We start from the raw sequence: 6,000 nt of genomic DNA on the forward strand, positions 1-6,000 counted from the left end.
GAGGTACAGACCTAGTTCCGAGGGTCCCTGGAGGTAAGATTGGCGTTTACCATGTGCTTTATACCCACTGCAGAGTCAGGCAGTTAGTCCCTGAAGGGAGCCCAAGTCCTGGAGTTAAACCTGAATTTAAATTTGAATTCTGCCACTGTGGCCTTGGGCAAATTAAGTTCTGTATAAAATGGAGGTGTTGAAGTACACATCTGGGCTTGTGAAAGAAAAAAAAAGCGTGTGTAAAACAGAACAGTGCTTATAACACAGTAAACTTCAATATACTTTAGATTGCAAAAAGCCAAAGGCCCATTTCTGCCCCCAATGTCTTCGGGCAGAGAAATATTGAAAGAAAGCAGTGTGTACTAAATGATAAGCTGAGAGAAGACAGTTGTCTTGAGGAGCCAGGATAGGTAAGGGAGACACTAGTGAAGACCCAGCAATGGGTTTGATGTCTTCTGGAAATAATGAGCACAAATAAGTTTGTGTAGAGTAGAGCAGGAGGGGATAATTAGGTTGGACCCTCAAACACCACGTTGAATGGTTTGTGAGATATCCTTGAAACTTGCTGGGGGAAGTGGTTCCAATACCCTATAAAAAGTAGGCCTCAGGGCTTCCCTGGTGGAGCAGTGGTTGAGAGTCCGCCTGCCGATGCAGGGGACATGGGTTCGTGCCCTGGTCTGGGAAGATCCCACATGCCGCGGAGTGGCTGGGCCTGCGCGTCCGGATCCTGTGCTCTGCAACAGGAGAGGCCACAACAGTGAGAGGCCTGCGTACGGCAAAAAAAAAAAAAAAAAAAGTAGGCCTCAAATTTTCCTCAAACCCCATCCCCACCCCTTAAAAGGCAAAGCTGGCAATAGTATGTAAAATAATGATTTAGGCAGCAAGGATGGATAGGATAGGATGGGAAGAATGGCAACTTGGAAAGAATAAAGGCAGGAACAGCAGTTAGAAAACTACCTCAGGTAAGTAGGTTCTAATATTGGTTGGGAAGCGGTATCAATAGAAGTGCATATAGAAAGGGACCAATGCAAGAGAGATTGAAACTGCATGAGGCCAGAGAAAGAGCTGTAAGGAAGGGGAGCAGTGAATTCAGACATGGTGACTGGAGTATTTGCAGGCAGAAATATTCAACAAGTAGCTTGAAATAGGAGACAAACTCTGAAGGGAAATCAGAGCTACAGGGAGACAGGTAACAAGAAGAGAGGGCTAGAGATTGAGCTTTGGGGTATAAGCTGGGGGTAAAGGGACCTAGTCAAATTGTTCACTGTATCTCTAGTGCCTGTCACCATACCTGGCATACAGCAGAGGCTCAATAAGTATTTGTGGAATAAATATAGAGGAAGCAGCCAATGAAGAAGGAATAGTCAAAGCAGCAGAAGAAAAACCAGGATAGCACCCTTGAGAGTAGTCAAGGAGGAAAGTTTCAAGGCCAGTGGAATGACAATAATGCAGCAATTGTGAGATTTAACAGGTTTGATTGAACATCTATGTGCAAACATAGATTTGAACTAAAACTTGAAGTTTTGGTACAGTTGGGAGATGTGTAATAGTCCATTGTAGTTAGAGCATGTTACTTGGTAAAGGGAGGGAAGGGGAGGGGGAGGAAGCCACAGAATCATTTGAGGCTAAATTATAAACAGCCTTGAATGCCAAAATAAGGGTTTGAGCTTTATCTTGAAAACCAGTCGTCTCCAAACATTTTCTTAAAGTGTACCCCTTCTGTAAAAAGCCTTTAGCATATACCCTTATTACATGCTCATTTATTTATAAATTACGCGTATGTCTATAGTCATGCTTTTTTATAAACTATATACATAATATAAAGCATAATTCTAAATATTATGTATATTAGAAAACATAAAAAACTTAAATGTTAACAGTTAAGATAAAAACAAACAAATCTAATTTCTAATAGTTTTTTTTTTTACTCCCTTTCCCCCCATTCATTTTAGAGATTAAAGGGGATACCGGAGAAGACAATTTCAACGTCCTGAGTATCCTTAGGGAGCAGAATTTCAGAAATATGGGGAAAAGCAGGAGGGGAGGGCCTGGGGGCTGAGGAATGGAGACAGGAGTATAGATGGCTCAAATACGTAGTACAAAGGAGAGAAAGAAACAGGACAGTGACTTGGGGGAGAACTGGGGGAAAGGTTTTTTGTTGTTTTGTTGTTTTTGAAAGGAATCTCACTAAAGGCAGAGTAATAAGGAAGCAATGGAAAGCTAAAAATAAAAGCTACAGGTTTAAGAAGACTGTAAATAGAAGAGGGCATTGGAGCAGTGACTATCAGTTGCCGGGCCAGTTTGACTACTAGAGTTAAATTCACTTTGTCCCCTCTCTTATGGGGACTTGCACTTCAAGACTCCTCCCCTTTCTCTTGGCTACCCCAAGCAGTGAACCACATACGGTCCAGCATCGCTGGGCCTGTCATCTGCGAAAAGGCAGCACCCAGCCAAACATATACGTAGGCAGTCACCACCGGAGAAGCTGTCCACTGCCGAGTCCTCTGTCCACCTTGCTTGGCCTGGCCACCTGAGGATTCCAATCTGACCACATCACTCCCCTGCTTAAAGCCCATCAAGTCTCACCTCTACCTGTGGTCTACAAAAGAAAATCCAAACTTCTCAGCAGAGTTTCCAGACCCTTCAGGATCTGTTCCCACCAACCTCACCAGTGCAAAGACTGCTAGTCTCTTGCAGTTCCCCAAAGTCATTCTGTTTGGGCATCCTTGCATTTGGGAAATCATTGTTTCTTCGTAATTCTGACCCTGGCTGTCTTCTTCATTACCTGCCTGGGGTTCTGGGGTTCCTGCGCTTGAGCATCAAAATTCTGCAAGGAAAATTATACTCTGCTGGGTTCTTGGTTCAAAGACCTGAATTCCAGTCCTGGCTCTAAGTGACCAGGGACAAATTGCTCCCCCTTCCTGGGTCACAGTCCTCCCTCGGAGCTAACTGGGTAAGATAATATCCATGGCTGCTTGGGAAATACTGCCTTCGTGGGCACCCAACCCTGCTTCTGCCTCCTGCGACAGGGCTGACTTTTGACACACAGGCCCTCTGTAAACACTCTAAGAGAGAAAAACGGAAGTTAACAAAAAACTGGCAGCAGCAAGCCCCAGCTTGGCATTTTGGGTAACTATTCAACCAGGGCTTGATTGAGGAGGAAGCAGAAAGGAACTACCAGAGAGATTTGCTATGAATATCCCTGAAGGTGCTGTCCGCTTTAGACTTTCTGGGGAAGAGGAGAGGGCAGTAGAGGAAAAGGCGAAGGGGGCATGCCAGAGAAGGTTACATGCGGGCAGGCGGAGATAGGCCTCCAAGCAGACCCAGGCCCCGTCCCCCTGCTTCCCCTGCTCTTAGGCCCTAACAGTGAGGGCTCTGTGAGATGGCTCTGGCTCCCCTGAGTGCCCCCTGGACCCATGTCCACTAAAGTAGGGAGAGGGTAACTATAGCTGCCCCCTTCTCCTCCCAGCAGCCAATTAAGACTCCAGACATCTGCCACGAGGCTGAGTCCACCCTGGTGGGGAGTTGAGGCAACTAACTCTGCTTCAGTGACAGCAAACACATTCCCCAATTACTCACTCAGGTGGTGGAAGACCCCAAATTGCTTACTCCCTGAGCCATTCGACCATAGCAAGGAGACAGATGAACTTTCTTAAACCTGCCTGCATGTAGATGAAAACCCATGCCTTCATTTGTTAGTTTACCTCTATTTCAGAAAACATTTTGAGGGCTTGCTCAGTGAGCCCTTAAGAGAACCTTCTCCCACTGGCTCCTGACAGGACGTCAGTGAGGTCAGATGTGGTCATTCCACAGCCTGCAACCTGAGCCACTCAAGCAACATCTCCAGGACTGGCTAACATTTATCAAGAGCTTGCTATGTGCAAAGCACTGTTCTAAGCACTTTAAATGAATTAACTCCTTGAATCCACAGGGCCCTATGAGGTACAGTTATTCTGATGCCACTTTACAGGTGAGAAAACAGGCACACTGCAGTGAGGTGACTTGTCCGAGCTTACAGAGCCAGTGGGAGGCAGAGACAGTATTTGAGCATGAGTAATGTAGCTCCCAAGCTGCTTTCTAACCACCATTCTGGACTGTCCCACTAGGCCGGAAAAACTGCCCTGGGAGAGCCTAATCGTTTCATTTTGTCTTTAATAACTTTTATTGCCCAATCTTTCAGTTAACACAGCAATACATATTTTTGTAGAACATACATAAATAGATAATACATATGAAAATCCATATTGTTACATATTGCTAACTAGAAGTTAACATCCTCTAGTCTTTTGTTTTACATACTACTCTTTTAAAGTAGCAAATATAGGGTTTCCCTGGTGGCTCAGTGGTTAAGAATCCGCCTGCCAATGCAGGGGACACAGGTTCAAGCCCCAGTCCAGGAACATCCCACATGCCGTAGAGCAACTAAGCCCGTGCGCCACAACTACTGAGCCTGCACTCTAGAGCCTGTGAACCATAGCTACTGAAGCCCGTGCGCCGAGAGCCTGTGCTCCGCAACAAGAGAGACCACCGCAGTAAGCCCGCGCACTGCAACAAAGCGTAGCCCCCGCTCACCTCAATTAGAGAAAGCCCGCGCACAGCAGTGACGACCCAACGCAGCCAAAAAATAAATAAATTTATTTAAAAAAAAAAAAAAAAAGTAGCATATATATACTATCCTTTTAAAAATGGATATACTCTACACACTAACTTGTATGCTACTTTCCTTTTTATTAAATTGAGATATCATTCGTATACCATAAAATTCACTGTTTTAAAGTGTACAGTTTTGTGGGTTTTAGTATATTCACGAGGCTGTGCATTCATCACCACTATCTCATGCCAGACGTTTCACCACCTCAAAAAGAAACCCATACCTGTTACCAGACACTCCTCATTCCTCACACACCCCATCTACCCCATTCCTTGGCAACCAGTAATCTACTTTCTGACTCTATGGATTTGCTTATTCTGGACATTTCATATAAATAGAATTATATAATATGTGACCTTTTGTGTCTAGCTTCTTTCACTTAGCATGGTGATTTCAAGCTTCGTCCATGTTGTCACACATATCAATACTTTGTTCCTGGGCTTCCCTGGTGGCGCAGTGGTGGAGAGTCCGCCTGCCTATGCAGGGGACATGGGTTTGTGCCCCGGTCCGGGGGATCCCGCGTGCCGCGTAGCGGCTGAGCCTGCGCATCCGGAGCCTGTGCTCCGCAGCAGAAGAGGCCACAGCAGTGAGAGGCCCGCATACCGGAAAAAACTTTGTTCCTTTTTATGACTGAATATATTCCACTGTATGGCTATAGCACAAGTTGTTTGTCCATTCATCAGTTGATAGGCATTTGAGTTGTTTCCACTTTTTTTTTTTCCACTTTTTGGCTATTATTAATAATGCTGTCATGAACATTCCTGTATAAGTTTTTGTGTGGACATAGGTTTTCATTCTTCTTGAGTATATACCTAGGAGTAGAACTGGTGGGTTATGTGGTAAATCTGTTTAACTTTTTGAGGAACTGCCAAATAGTTTTCCATGGGGGCTGCACCATTTTACATTCCTGCCAGCAGTGTATGAGGGTTCCAGTTTTTCTACCTTCTTGCTAATGCTTGTTAGTTTCTTTTTTTTTTTTTTTGGAGTCATCCTAGTGGACATGAAGTGATACCTCATTGTGATTTTGGTTTGGATTTCCCTAATGATTTGCATTTCCTTCACTGAGAATTTTTTCTTGTGCTTATCAGTCATTTGAATATCTTCTTTGGAGAAATGTTTATTCAAATACTTGGTGCATTTAAAAAGTTAGGTTATCTTCTTGTTGAGTTGTAAGATTTCTTTTTTTTCTTTTGGCTGTGTTGGGTCTTTGTTGCTGTGCGCGGGCTTTTTCTCTAGTTGCGGCGAGCGGGGGCTACTCTTCGTTGTGGTGCACGGGCTTCTCACTACGGTGGCTTCTCGTTGTGGAGCACGGGCTCTAGGCGCTCGGGCTTCAGTAGTTGTGGCGCACGGGCTTAGCT

This window comes from Phocoena sinus, chromosome 13, assembly GCF_008692025.1.
Source record: "Phocoena sinus isolate mPhoSin1 chromosome 13, mPhoSin1.pri, whole genome shotgun sequence".
Classification (NCBI taxonomy): domain Eukaryota; kingdom Metazoa; phylum Chordata; class Mammalia; order Artiodactyla; family Phocoenidae; genus Phocoena; species Phocoena sinus.